At 40.7% G+C, this 15,772-nt stretch overlaps 1 long non-coding RNA gene across 15 annotated transcripts in view; it reads left to right on the top strand.

The window, feature by feature from the left end:
* The window catches only part of LOC117820642, a 151,219-nt gene that overhangs the window by 43,575 nt on the left and 91,872 nt on the right, over window positions 1–15,772 (top strand). For 6 of the 15 annotated variants that reach the window (XR_004632796.1, XR_004632792.1, XR_004632799.1 and 3 more), the window contains exons 4-5: window positions 4,511–4,545; window positions 6,678–6,751. The exons of 4 other annotated variants lie outside the window; for them this stretch is intronic. This is a non-coding gene — a long non-coding RNA (uncharacterized LOC117820642). Of the gene's footprint in view, window positions 1–4,510; window positions 4,546–6,677; window positions 6,752–7,109; window positions 7,279–8,666; window positions 8,682–15,772 lie in introns of those variants that run through there. 5 more of the 15 variants (XR_004632798.1, XR_004632797.1, XR_004632804.1 and 2 more) reach the window with 5 other exon arrangements.

Genomic DNA, 15,772 nt, shown 5'->3' with positions numbered 1-15,772 from the left:
CGTTGGTCTTCCTTCACTGCATTTATTGAGTGTGTGATCTCGATCAGCATCACCACACCCGGGTGATGAAACCTGGGGATGTGTGGGCAGTTATTCACACACCGCAATCTTTCAGTTATGCTTCCTGAACAATACCGCCCTCCTCACTCCCACACACAGTATTAAGAGGTCAACAACACAAAAACACACACTTACACACACACACACACACACACACACACAATTACAGACCTATTCACACACTGTTGCAGACACAGAGGTCACGGTCATTCAAACATTCTGCTTTCACTGGAAACAGGTTCAACACAAACACAGAAACGTACACACACATACACACTGCAGCCGTCTCCCAGGTCACAGCAATTCATACAAACACCTTGTGTGGGGTCAGGGTTACACACACACACACACACACACACACACACACAGACACAGATACACACACACACACACACACACACACACACACACACACACACACACACACACACACAAATACACAAATACACACACACACACACACACACACACACACAAAGACCTCCCTGGCGAGACTGCGGCTGTACCAATACGGCCTCAGGTCTGCAGCTACAGCAAACTCCCCCATAGAGACCGAAGCCAATTTATTTCAGTCAGGCTGCTGGTGACAGAAACGGAAGCTTTAACAGAGGTCAAGCTGACCAACCTGTCCACTGGGAAATACCAGCCAGCCCATATATTGCATTTATATACTGGAGAAGTGAGGCGTTTACTCTTTTTTACCACTGCAAAGGTACTTTTACTGTACGTCGTAATGGAGGGAATTAGGCCAGTGTGCAGCAGCTCACCCACACCGCCTCTTAAACGGTCACTACCCTCTTATGGTGTTGAGAAATAAACACACAGCGTCCGATTCAGCTTCATCCTGAAATATTAGATGTCACATTAAATGTCTTGTTGAACAATTACTCTGCACTTAACTGGTGTTATGCAAATATACAAATATAGACAAATATAGCCGGAAAGATTGTGCTGATTCTTATCAATTTCCAACGAAGCAACTTCTATTTTTTGTTGGACTTAAAATCAGCAAATGAAAACATTACCAATTCTGTTTAGAAATGACAAAATACAGCCATCAACGCGTTCATCTGAGAGAGTTGATTTGACGTCCATAATTAGGCAAAACCCACACTGTTACTCTTTCTATGATTATTTGTGATTCCTGTTCAAGTTTGTTGCTGAGTACCAAATGCATCCCTGTCAGCTGAGGTGATGGATCTTTAAGAAGGCTTACAGCCAAATCCAACAGATCCGTGTCTGGTACATCTCCGATCCGTCACGGCACTAGATCTGATAGGTTTCCATTCTCGTCAATGTGTTAACTTCCACTGGATCTGCTTCGTTGCATTCCGGCTGTGTCTCTGATCCGGCAGGTCAGAGCTCCAGATCAGATACTCAAGACTTCTGTTTTTGTCGGATGCCGGAGCACGACTCATCAATCCCAACAGAGCAGATGGAGCGGGACAGGAAGTCAAGCACCAAAACAAAATGAAAACATCTGGTTAATTTTCAGAATAAAACACTCTGTGTTATCACCAGATCGTATTTCACTTAACTTCAACAAAAAAAAAACTTCATGATGAGCGGAGGCAGGCCTGGAGTCAACAGGTCAGAGGTTTTCAGAGGACCAGAAAGACAACATGGAGGAGGAGAGGAGGAGGAGAATCCTTGATTCAGTAATTACTGTGGGAAAACCTCAGTCGCATGACTCCAGCTGTCCGGCGATCCTGTAGTGGATCGGAGATGGACTGGACACGGATCTGGTGGAAGTCCGATGTATAAAGATATCATCTTGGAGAAAGACTGGATATTTTCATGAAACAGCCAGTTACTGTATCTTGTAACTAACGTAACTCAAAGGAGAGAAAATAGTTAATTTGTGGGGTATTATTTTCAGCGTGCATGCAAACATAATTTCTTCTAAAACGGCAGCATGGAGGTTTGTTTTAGAGGGGCCATGATAAATTACATGCTAGTGCTCATAGTAAAGAGGAAACATGTCTCCCAGTGCAACAATGAGGCTAAGTAGAAAAAATCTGCACTCTGTACTTAGATAAACTAATTGTTGGTATTTTTTGTCTCATTGGATCAGTAGTAAGTTAGAAACATGTTGCATGTTTTGCAAAGTTTACCAACATCCTGCTCCATAAAGTACAATCTCTCTTTCTTAGATGCGGTAAAGATGCCCTTCAAAAATTAACTACTTTAATCTCAATCATTTTAATTTTCCCCTCAGCACTTTCACAGACTCCGTGTTGTAACAGATGCTTGCACACAGTGCACCTCTCATAAACCCTCCATGTCTGCAGCCTGGTCCATCTTAACAGCCCCCATATAACTTAGTGAAGCTCATGACAACGCGAGGCTTCAGTGAGCTATCGTTGAGGAAACACGTGAAGAATGCACATAAATTAAAGGGTTAAAGCTGACTGCATATGAGAACATGAACGCTGAGGATTGTGAGGATTGTGTGCAAATCCACATATATGTTAGACTAAGTCGGGCAAAAGTAAAGGGTGAGCCGTTTGGAGCTGTTTACCACGCAAACACAATGATTGATTTGCCATATGGATGCTCTTGACCTCTTTGAATAGTGTGCAAACATCCACCCACACACACATATATTTATCTCTGTATCACTAAGTGAGGACTAGCATGCTTCGTCAAACAATGTGGACTTCTTATTCTAGTCGTTTGAACAAAGTAGGAATAAGAGGGTAAAAAAATACGGTATTTTCCTTTCATTTGTTTGCATTACTTCAGTTGCGTTTTTTTGACCCAAAAATGGAACAAATGAACTTCAATGGTATCGATATTACAAATTTCAATAGTGGAGAGTAAATATTACCTGCTAATCAGTGTTTACTTGGTTGCATGAAGTGTGTCTAACATGAGTCTGGTCCTGCTGGTCCTGCTGGAGGTTTCTGCCTGTTAAAGGAAGTTTGTCCTTGACACTGTAACTTGCTAAATGCTGCAAAGTGCTCTGCTCATGGTGGAATTAAGATGAGATCAGACTGAGTCCTGTCTGTAAGATGGGACTGGATCTTATCCTGTCTTGATGTTGGGTCTTTGTTAATAATAGAACATAGATTACGGTCTAGACCTGCTCTGTTTGGAAAGAGTCTGAGGATAGCATTTGTTTGGATTTGGTGATATATAAAAAAAGGTTGATTATGTCAGTGAATAATTATTAGAGACCATGAAACAATCCTAATCAAAATATAAACCCATGTATTCCTCTACAACTTCTGAGTCGGGATGCAATCAGTGCATGAATCGAAGTCCAAGCTATCACTCAAAGTCAAGTCAGGAGTCCTGAAAATTGGGACTCAAGTTGGCCTTGAGTCAAAGTCCTGGACTTGAGTACTGCAGCAATGTTACCGATCAACAACTGCAGTATAAGCGACATAATTAACTTAATTTAAGCTCAAATATGTTTTAAATCTATGATTAAAGTTACATTTTAAACACTGATTATACCAGTGCACTCACTCTGAGTCTCTCTCAGGGGCTTTCATCTTAATCTGGGTTATTTTGGGTAGTTTTTTATCTCCGTGGCTTGTTGTTCCCCTGTAGGTCAATGTGTGCATGAGCTGAACACAACTGCACATAATCTTATTTGACAAGTGAAATCAGATGCATGCAATCATGCTTACAAATAGTCATATTGTTTAAGAGTATTCAAAGTAACAAGCACACACTCGGTTTGAAGGGATGTGGTGGTTATGTGCACTTTTAAGTGGTCCTCAGGGGAGCGCCTCCAGAGCTGCAGAGGAGACCAGAGAGACAAAAAACACAAGAACAGGGTAAGAAGAGAGGGAAAGTCAGCCATAGCTAATCTTTTTTGGAGCTCGGTGATGCAAAATTGGGAACAGTCCAGCCTGCCAGCTCTCATTGGATTATAAATCAAACTGGACATCATCGTTTGTTTACAAAAAACCCTTCACTGCTGGCAGGACCGAGGAAGAGCATGGGGTGAAGCTGCACGCCGGTCTGAGAGAGGAGAGGAGGTCGAGGGTATTAAAGACAGAGAGAAACAGAATAAATGAAGCATGTGCAGCATTCAGACTCAATAAGTGGCAAAGGCGGCGGCTGCTCGTGTCTATACATGAGATGAAGTACTGACTCAGAAGCTGCACTCCGGAGAGTGCAGCCTCCTTAAAGGGCAATGCCACGGAAATTAAGAATTTGCATGGTGAAGGAAAGATCAATTAACATTTATCAACATGAAGACATTTCTTTCCAATCTCCAGACTCAACAGAGTAATCTGCAGTTTAATGAGCTGCTGCACTCCAGATAAGGACTGCTTATGTAAAAATCTCCCTGAATATTTATATCTAAACGAGTAACATTTATTTCAGGGCCACCAGAGTGTGCACAGAAAACTTGAATCCATATGTTTCCACATTCATTTAAAAGTATGATCCATGCCTCTTTTTATACATTTCTCTCTCTTATGCCTCCCAGATCCAGTCTTACCTGTCTAAAGAAGATCTGACTTTGTAAGTTTAAATCAATTTGAAAGCACGGCTGGCACATGATAATGATCAGTTTTGTGTTTTGTATGTTCCTGACACACAGAGAGCAAAATGAAGGCCACACTCTCAGTCTAAACACAGACCGAGATTCAGTTTGACACAGAGTACAGAACACTTATGAGCTCCAGAAGAAGCCTGTGGCAGAGTCTAAAGAACATAAACTGCACATCTTAAAAATATCAGAAAGACTTTGTGGAGGGTTCTCTCTTTCACAGTTTGCATGGAACACATTATAATAAACATATAACCCACAGAATTACCTCACCCTCCTGTCGTCCTCTGTAGATACACGATGTGTTCTTCAGGAAGCGTAAACAATGCAGGACTTTCATCCAGTTCAAGAAGTGTCTGAAACAAAAATACAATCAGAGTTCTCATTTTTCTAGTTATATTTTGGGGCATTTTTATTGACAGGACAGCTGAAGAGAGACAGGAAGTGTGAGGAGTAGAGAGTAGGACTTGCAGCGAATGATCCAGGCTGGGATTTGAACCCGCGACTGGCAGGAATCGTATCCTTAGATTCTCAGGTGGGGCACTTCTGGTTGTTCCAAAGTCTAGGCTCAAATTGAAAGGGGATTAAGCTTTTTGTATCAGGACCCCTCAACTTTGGAATGATCTTACTGAGGAGATGAGGCTTGCGGAGTATGTGACATCTTTTAAAACTCTTCTTAAAAACTTTTTTGGACTTGGTTTATATGTGAATTCACCCTTTCAATCCATCCTTTTCTACATCGTCTAGTATGCAGTCTAGGGTTTTACCCAACACACTGTCTCACAGTCAGCTCTTTGTGCAGCAGAACTCATCTAATGATCTTGTCTTATAGGAAGTTCTGATATGACTGCTATCTTGTCAATTGCAACATAATGCTCAATACTTTGTTCTCTCATCTAAGCGTTGACTGATCCTTCAATCAATCAATCAATCAATCAAGCTTTATTTATATAGCACCTTTCATACAAATAAAATGCAACCCAAAGTGCTTTACAGCGATTGAAAACAAGAAAGAAGCAGAAATGAGACAATGCTAAGACATTTTAGTGGAAGATAATAATAATGATAATAATAAAACTAATAAAAATACAAATTAAAAATAAGAACAACATAAAAATAAAATAAAATAGAGACCAATGCACACCAAAATAAAATATGTGTAATTAAAATAAGTTAAAGCATCAAAATTAAGAAATAAAAATAGTTAAAATAAATAGATTTAAAAGGTAAGGATAAGAGTTGAAAAATAAAACTAAGGCTGAAAAATATCAATAAAACTGAGTGGATAAATAAAATTAAATAAATGAATGAATAAATACATAAAAATAGAATAAGATAACAGTTAAAATTACTAAAATAATAAAGCAACATTTAAATCAATATTCTAATAAAAGGTAGGTAATAAAATTGTTAAACCCTACATAAAAGCCAGACTGAATAAATATGTTTTTAGTTTACGTTTAAAAGTCTCAATATCTCCATCAGCTCCTCTCAGATCCTCCGGCAGGCTGTTCCATAGTTTGGGAGCGTAGTGGCTGAAAGCAGCGTCACCAAATGTTTTAGTTCTGCTCTTAGGAACAGCTAAAAGAGAGGAGCCGGAGGATCTGAGAGACCTACCTGGTTTATATACTAAAAGCATCTCTGAGATGTAGTCTGGTGCAAGGCCATGCAGTGCCTTAAAAACTAGTAAAACAATTTTAAAATCAATACGAAAAGCAACAGGCAGCCAATGTAAAGATTTTAAAATAGGCGTAATGTGTGCTCTCCCTCTGGTCCTCGTTAAAACTCTAGCTGCTGCAAGGGCCCATAGAGGAATAATGCAGCTGATTTCATCACTGATTGCTTCATAGAATAGTTGGACCTTAGCATTGACCTGTAATCCATTTTGAATGGATGAACAGTTTGCATTAAAAAGTTGTGTGTTTGAGCAGGAACTGGGTGGGCATACCTCCATCGCCCCCACACTGCAGGAAGGACGATGAATCATTTTTATAATCCCTTCAGAAGAGCCCCCATAAACATTTTTCTGCTGTAATCATGCCAAACAAATCAGACCTCTCTCATCACTCTGAAAACACTCCTGTCACTGTTTTTTCCTGCACAGTGAGCCACTCCCTGCATCTTCATCCTCCGTGGATTACTGCTCGTTGACGGTGCAGAACAGGAGGTCAGAGGGAGGTATGAACACACAGTTGTTCCACTCACCTCTCTCACTCTCTCCTCTCCTCCCTTCCCTTTTCAATCCTTTTTTTCCCTAATCCTCCTCCACTCAGCTGCTGTGGTCTCCTCAATGGCCACTCGGTTGGGTAACCTTGGAGTCTGCAGTCTTTATAGCAATGATTTGTGAAACTTCACTCCCTTTCACTCCCTTTTCCTCTACCGAGTATATCTGCTCTTAGCTGTGGAAAATCCCAGAGTATACTCCTCAGAGATGAGGCACTCTGATGATGTCTCTTCGTAGTGTGTTATCACTTTGACCTCGCACCACTTTCTTTCCTTGGACACTAAGCCTACCTCTTGGTTTTTCCTTTTGGAGCCACTTGGCAGGTAGAGGGGATTGAGTGATCGTTGAGACCTCCAAACGTCCGTCACGTTAGAACATTTTCAAGAACAGACGCTGCACTGATGGTGAAAAAAACAAGGTTAAACTGTGATCGTGTGACCTCAAACTGTAGATATAAACATTTGGTTGTGACCCACCAGCATTTTGGTCGTCTTATTTTGGTACCATAAGTGATCATTTCTGGCGTCTTAAGGCTCATGCATGCTTTACGTCAGATATGGACGGAGCCATTCGTCTGTAAACTGCGTCCATTTCTAAGGGATTGCAGATGTAAATTAGATTCAAGCTAACTCTAGTACAATGCATCAAATGGTAACATTTATGTTCAATATTGCACATGCATAAAAATGTATTATTGTTGATTCCAACACAAATAACGTATGGAATTATGACAGAAACAGATCTTTTTTCATACATACGGGGAGCATAAATGACCCCAAAATCCTTGTTGATGGACCAAAACTTTTCAATCCAAGGTAGCCAAGCTATGAGTTATCGTCTATTCACTCTAAATGGTAAATGGTAAATAGACTTGTACTTATATAGCGCTTTTCTAGTCTTTCTGACCACTCAAAGCACTTTTACACTACTCGTCACGTTCACCCATTCATACCCATTCACTCACTGATGGTAGAGGCTGCTAGAGTGAGGGACCATCAGAGTTAGTTAATCTCATTTGTTCACAATCACACACCTCTGAACAACAGAGGGAGCAATTCGGAGTTCAGTGTCTTGCTCAAGGACACTTCGGCATGTGACTGCTGGAGATGGGATCGAACCGCCAACCTTCCGATTGATAGACGGCCGACTCTACCCACTGAGCCAAAGCCGCCCATATGGGACCATTTCCATCACTCTGCATTGAAGAGAATTTGAAACTAACAATTAATGCCAGAAACTCAGCAAGAAAAAGTTTACTGAGGTCACAAAATAACTGAGACTAGGTCCATTCTTCCTTTTTAGTTTCGTACAATCCAGAACCCCCTCCCGGCCATTCAAGGTAATGCATAGTTAAGGCACTTTTGCATTGGTGCAGCCTGGAAAACTGTCAGGAGTGCAGAAAGGGAAGATTTTACATTCACACAAAATAATTAGTTGGAAATATTTTAGAATATCTGTGTTACTGTAATAACTTCCATGCCAAAACCTTTGTGTTTTCTCATTAAAACGTTAATGCAGTTTGTTTAATATGACTCTAAAGGAGACATCTCAGTTTCTTGGCAAAGTTTGGAGCACAACTCTTCAGAATCTCAGACTAAGGTCAAAGCAGGACTTCGGTTTTGTTCTGTGAGTTCTACTTTCATTTTAAAACTCTAAAATAAATCTCAAACAAATACTTTCCTTATATACCCTGAACCTGCTGAGCCTCTTCCTCTCTGTCTCAAAGCCTACCTGGGCTTTCGCTCTCTGCTTTCTCTTTCTGTGTGTGCGACTAAAAGCTCTCAGCAGGTCCCACTCTCTCAAAACGCAGCCTGTGAAGTGATCAAAAGCACAGTGGGTTGTAACTCCCACTCCTCGATGCACTTTCAGATCTGCAAGCATCCATATACCACCTTGCCAGCAGTAGTAACTCTACCCAGGCCTCTCATCACCCGTCTCTCTCACACCTGGACTTCCCCATCAAACCGCAGCCCGAGGCCGGCCCGCATCCAGCATCAAAGTCCAACCTCTGACCCCCTCTAGGCTCTCTCCCTCACGTGACCTCTCCTAACCCTGACCCCAGACCAGAACCTTGAACTGCTTTCACTGCAGCTGTAAAGCAGAGTGTGTCTGACACTGTGGCGTCCGGTGTCACCCCTCTCTCTCTGTGGGGAAAAGCAGCAGCATTGAAGAGACTCCTCAGGAGGCTAAGTGCTTTCCTGTTCTCTGAGACAGCGATCACTGTCAGACTCTCAGGGGACGAGCTGGACTGTTCCAGAGGAAGCGAACCCACAGGACTGAGACGTCTCCTGCGGGGCTTTCCACACAGTGTGACTCATAGTTTGGAGGATGCAGGTCTGTGGGTGCATGTGTGTAAGAGGAGTCTATTCAAAGGAAAGATTATGACTGATAAAGATGGAATCAAGTATCACCGTGAACTCATTCTGCAAAAAAAATGCATCGAGAGTGGGCAGTATCCCAAAGGTGTTACTCATGTTCAAACGTTCGTCCGACTCTTTTAACCCTCTCACCCCGAGAACAAGTCTTTAATTTCACTCAAGTTCATCGAGAGCACTCAAAGAAATGATCTTTTTACAGCTCAGTGTTCACTAACCGCTCCGTACAAACACAAAGATACTGGCTGATAGAAGTTGATTCCATTAAAAAAGCACAGCTCACTCTTCAGTTTAATAATCATCTTGTAGCTCTCTGGGCTTTTTACACTCAAAACATAAAAAAATAGATGCCAGACAAAACAGCAAATAACAAAAACTACTGCAGAAACCATTTCTTAAAGAACAAACATTTATAAAAGAACACAATCTAAGTACATGCTGAGTATCGGATCCAGTATCTCTCTGTTTCAGCCCTGAGTCAACATAACTGAGACTTCACTGGATAACACAATAGCCTCTTTAAAACCATTATAAACACAAATGTGCTGCGCCAAATCCAACAATACAAAGCCATAAGAACAAACAGTAATGGCAGCGTTCATGGTCGGGTCATTGGGATGTTATGATGCAACATTTAAGCCTTGTTTGGAAGTCTTTTGCATATTACATGACAACACAAAACAACTGCAGTAGGCATTCCAGACCAGTAGTTGGTGGTGTTACTTTGTAATAAAACACCACCAAAGATCATCACGTGACTGCGTATAAAGCCAGTCTTCAACAGAGTGAACACGAAGACCGGGCCAATGCACGATCAAAACTTTGTCTGTAGAAGTGTTTCCCAGATGGTTTTCGTCACACTGCTTGGATGAAAGCTTAAAGATAGAGATAACATGATGGGATTTGGGGGGAAAAAATGTGTTATGAAATGCCTTCATCGCTTTTTACAGGATATAGTAGGTCAGGATCTCACTCGTGACAAGTTACAGACGTTAGGGTTTGTATTTCTGTATAAAGCTTTGATTTTTGTGTGTTCTGATCAAGTTGCAACCTCCAGCCATGAGAAATTAAGCTAATGCAGAAGTGTTAATAACTGCAGTTCCTCGAGTGTTCACTTGAGGCTGGCTCCGGAAGTACCGGAAACCACATACACACCCATTTAAAGAAGACAATCTTCACAGCAGAAATAAACATGTTTACAGTCTGGTTCTAAAAACTGTTTAGATCTGAATAGCTTATTTTTCGAACCCCACACACTGTACAGGGTGATTTTATTTATAACTTGATAAAGTTAAAGATAAACGTACAACTTTTTAAGGGCGTGGCTGACTTGATTGACAGGTGTGAACACTGTAGCTGTTAGCGAGGAGGCTATAGGCCCGCCTCTTTACCTCACACTAGCTCAACAGCAGTGAGGTTGTGTTCAGCATTTCCAAAATGGCACCCTCTAACGATCAGGTTCAAAACAGGGCTTCAGAAACAAATGGGTGACGTCACGGATACTACATCTGTATATTATACAGGATATGGTTTGGAAACACTCGGCCAGATTTAGAAGTAACCAGATTTCAAGGGAACTAAAGTTAAATATTGGACGTGTATTTGCATCAGGTGAAACTTTATTTTTTCAAGAAGAAATGGCACTTTTGTTTAGTCCAGGCTTCCATTCTTTGGTTGTAAGACGTGGTAGATTCTTATTTCCTGAAATCTTCACTCATACATAAACATGTTTTTATTTACATCGCCTGTGATCTCATGTCAGATTTGATTCATTCATCAGGAAAGAAAGACACATGGATCTTCAGATTTATGATTGGTTCTGATGAATCAGAACAGGTTGATGTATTCTGAACACAGAGCTTCAATCACTGCTCTCCTGGGATGATAAGCAGCATGTGTTTATACAGAATGTATCAGAGCTGAGTGGGGGCAGAGTGGGCTGGGCTGCAGAGGGTGTCTGTGGGAAAACTGATGCATCCCACAGATAAGGAAAATGATGGGCAACCTGAGGGGAATATGAGCAGGAGATGATGGCCGCCTCGGCCTTTGATCAAACACAGTTGGAGTAGAGTCTTTCAGTTTATTTGTATAGCGGCCTCTTGAGGGGTCACATTTTACCTTTTTGCAACAAGTGGAGGCTTGTTGAATCTGATGCCATCATTGTTTCTTTCACGTCCAAAGCTTTGATATTCTTTGATAATGCACCCACACTTTCAACAAGTTTCAACTGAGGGTAGGGAAAGCACGATAAAGTCATCAAGGAGGTGAAAGATGCAACTTCTTAGCTGCATATTCCTTCATATAAGTCTGAGTATGGTAAACATAAGGCATGATGCAGAAAGACTGCACACAGAGTGGGAGGAAAGGGAGTCAACAGCTCATTTCATGGTGCAGTTTCCTCAATGGCTTTACATTACAGTCTTTTTATGTGATTGTTGGATATCAGAGCCAAAGGGCAGCTGAGAGAGGAGCCAGAGTTCTGTGATGTTCGTGGGTTGGCAGCAACACTCGATGTTAAATATACAGAGTGTATACATACACTGATGGGCAATACACATCATGCAACTGGACAGATATCAATCGGAAATGCAAAAAAGCACTGAAAGAATAAAAAACAGGCGTAGCTTGGTTTGAAAATCTCTCACTGGAACATAAGAGTTGTGGACATTACTGTGTATCTCAGGATGTTTGAATGAAAGAGATAATTTTGTATGATAGTAACTCAGGCAAAATGCTCCACAAGTCTTTGTCTCTTCCCTCTTATGCAAACCAAAGGACTGATCCCTAAATTGGCGCCATCATCAAGTGGCAGGGATCACTCAGCTTCATGTTCCTACAGGTCAGAGACATGCACCATGCGCGCTTCAAATGCCAGTTACATTACAGTACATATATGGCAATAAATCTCAAAAGTCAGTGTTTACCTTTTGCTTCAAATGTTTCAGTTTCCAGCTCTTAGTTTCTGTGACCAAAACAGACTTGGAGCCTGTGTCCATTGGCATCATTTTTGGTGTTGGCATCATCCACGACCTCAATTTCAGAGCCTTACTCCTTACGGTTGCTAGATTATGAAAGTTGTGTCGCTGCAGTACGATAAATCTATTTGAAATGATTCTTTATGCAAATGGGAAAACAATGGAAAGGAAATATGTCATTGGTGTTAGCAGCAGCTTCTAGATTGGGAAAGTGTACCCTGGAAAAACAAAATCAAAGAACTAGTCTGGTTACTTTTTCCTCCGTCATTGTCGTACACAAAGTTGATATACTTGTGTATATGTATGTAGAAGTTGGGCTACTTCCAAATGAAAGCATGGTGGGAACAGTGCCTGAGATGCTAACGTAGAAACACTGGTTTGTGCAGGAATAAGGTGCTGCAAGCACAAAAACCGAGGCTGTTAATCGCTCTATATTACAGTGACTTCACCCTTTCTCCTGCTGAACTACTGCAGCCAAGCTAAATCTCATTATTGCACGTATGAATGTACACAGTTGATTTTATGCTACGCACAGTCTCCAAATTTCCGTAACGTTACTCTTTGATAGTTGAATCCTTCAGTCAGATTTTTAATTTCCCTGCTCTCCAAAATTCACTTTGCAGCGTTTTGGCAGCCTTTTGTAGGTTGTTTAATTCATGGAGGAAACTTCCTAAATCCTGGTGTCCAAACCTCTCAATAATAAGCTTTCTTAACCTCAACAGCTACAAATCTAAGATCCCAATTATTTGCTCCAACTCTCTCACATTTCAACCCAGGAGTTCCCCGTCAGTGCCGTATTATTCCCAAGTCCTCACCCCATTCTGCCATGATTTACACCAGCTACCATTCAAATGATAAAATACTCCTGCAAGGCTTTTAATAACTCAGGTCCTCTACCACTTCACTCCTTTTCATTGCATGTGGTCCAATTATGCAAAGCTCTTTAACTTTTCCAGGACCAAGCACCAAATCTGAGACGACAGGACCTTTTAAGTGGCTGCTTCCTCTCCTCCAGCCGCCACTTACCTGCTCAGTCTCGCCTCTTTAAGGTCTTCAGAATATATAAATCTGATCAAAAGTGGAATTTAGGATGCTGTTTTATTCTTCGTCCTCCTGACACCTTGGCTCTGACTGAGAGTTGCGTGTCATTGGGAGTCATGTGAAGTTGTTAGAGGTCGTTCCGTCTGGTTGGCTGGATGCGGGGTTGGTATTTACTGGGCGGTCACAGTGGCGATGTAATCTGGTTTCTCAGTGTGTGGGAGCGAGTGATTTATGGCCTCCGTGTTTGTCTGTGGAATTACCGTTTGATTGCTTCATTCCTTCCAGAGCCCTTGAATCCATGCTAATGAGTAAAGTGCTTATCTATCAGAGCATTAGGGGGTAAATCCAATTGAGCTCGTTAAAAAAAAGCCAAGGGATGCACACGAGTACAGTTTCAGCAAGTCTGCCTGACTCCTTCAGAATGATGCTACATATCTGGATATTTATCTTGTTGTAGCTGTAGTGGAAGTATTTGTGCATGTTTTTACTGCCTTGACCTGTTTGTTGATTTTGGTAATGATATTTGATCAAGCTGCTTTCATTAGCTTGCATACAGAGAGGGTGAGAGAGTGTTCAGGTGTTTGGAGAAAGAAGAGGAGAGCTTGGATTATTAGTGCCTCAAAGAAGAGCAGCTGTCTCAGGGTTTGTTGGAGGAATGTCCCTATAGTTGCATTTAATCTTAACTGAACTCAACTTTATTTATATAGCACCTTTCATACATTCAAACATGCAGCCAATAGTGCTTCACGAAAGTACAGAGAGACAGAAAACAAAAGCAATGGGTAAAATGATACAAGGCTAAAGCAAGTTAGAGGAAAGTAATAGGAAATACTAAAAATTAAAACAAAATCTTTACTATAAAATCAGTTAAATAAAATCGGTTAAATAAAATCAGTTAAATAAAATCACATAATACCAGAAAAAAATTAAATCATTAAAATAAAATCAATACAGAAAAAACAGATAAATACCAGAAAGAAAAAAAAGCATTACAATAAAATAAATAAAATAAAATCAGATAAATACCGGAAAATAAAAGTTAAATCAACAAAATTAAATCAGATCAATATCAGAAAAAAATAATATCTTTTACATTAAAAAGCAATAAAACCTATAAAATAAAATAAGATAAATACCAGAAACATCAAATAAAATAACATAAATTAAGATAAAATTAAAAATTATAATAAAAATGCTGCTAAAACAATGGTCATAATGTATTTCAGGGCTATAAAGAAATTACTCCAAGTTAAAAAGGAAAGTCTAGGGTTTACTTTTAAAAACAACCAGAGAGCTCTCTGTTTAATGTCCAGAGGCAGAGAGTTTCACAGTTCAGGGGTACTCTCACTGCTTTGACAGGGTCAATTTCAAGACCAGCTGCAGAGCTGAGTCTGAGACTGACTGGCTGTCAGGATCAGAAGCCAAGCCCTTCTGTTTCTGTCCGAATCAATCCAGTGAAACAGAGAGATGAGAGCGTCTTGATACATCGGACAAATTTCAAACTTCTGTCAGCTAACTCATCACCTTTCAACTCTTTATGTGAGATGCTAGTTTTAGGTCTCCAATAAACTAATTACAGACACAAATCAAAGCGCAACAGATCCTCAGCCCCGAGTTTCAGGCCAAAGCATTAATCTTCCTTTAATAAGGGATAACCAGCTATAATCACTGGCGCTTGTTCGGGGCACGTCTTCAGGAGAGCCATGCCAAGAATCACAGCAGCAGCACCACCATCTCTGTGTGTCGACAGTCAGTGTTCCTGGAGTAAATTGCTTTTCCTCTTTGGAAGGTTTCCAGAAATCATGCTGTAAAAAAAAAAAAAAAGGAAACACGTGAAGGAGAGTTTGTTAGAGTTTCAGATCGGGATATCAGGGATGTCTTGAACAGTGTTGCTGCTGCTCCTGTTTCACTGACACCTCCTCTGCTCAGTGGTGCTGTTCAGCTCTGGGTGTTAAGGCTGTCAGTCAGAATTAGCAGCAGTCTGGCTGACAGGTACTACTGACGGAGCAAGGCCCAGCGGTTCAGTTCAACCTGATATTCTGAGCCTGATTCAAATTTAGTGTTGGCCATGTAAGTTCTCTGGCCGGCAGTGATAAGGGATATAAATTACTTTCATAAATTATTTAGCTGCAGATAACTTTGGGTCCAACTTCCTTTTAAACAAGCCTATTAATTAAATGTACAACTTTCTGGAGAGTGTCTTTAAGTCCTGAGTGAAACGAGTACACATGGAGTTTAACCAAGAAGCATTGGTATCCAAATCCAACCAATCAGACAAGTTCAATTTATCCTGACGCTCAAATAATACTAACCCTAAAGCAGCCACATAATCAGAAACATCCAGGTAGCCAGGAGCATGTGCACATACAAGGAATTTTATCAACTTCGTTCTCTAAACCATAAATATCACAATATTTTGCACAAGTTCTAATCAAACATTAAAAACAGACAGGTGCATGAGTGAAGGGAGACCGTTTTTTCAGTGAAAACATTAAAAATCAGAGTGCATACATCTGATGTGACCATCAGATGCACATTAATTTTTTCCGGGGTATCCTTTATTATCTCACTAAAGCAGCAACTA

The sequence above is a fragment of the Notolabrus celidotus genome, chromosome 10 (assembly GCF_009762535.1).
Source record: "Notolabrus celidotus isolate fNotCel1 chromosome 10, fNotCel1.pri, whole genome shotgun sequence".
Classification (NCBI taxonomy): Eukaryota; Metazoa; Chordata; class Actinopteri; order Labriformes; family Labridae; genus Notolabrus; species Notolabrus celidotus.
This window is presented reverse-complemented; position numbering and strand designations above follow the sequence as displayed.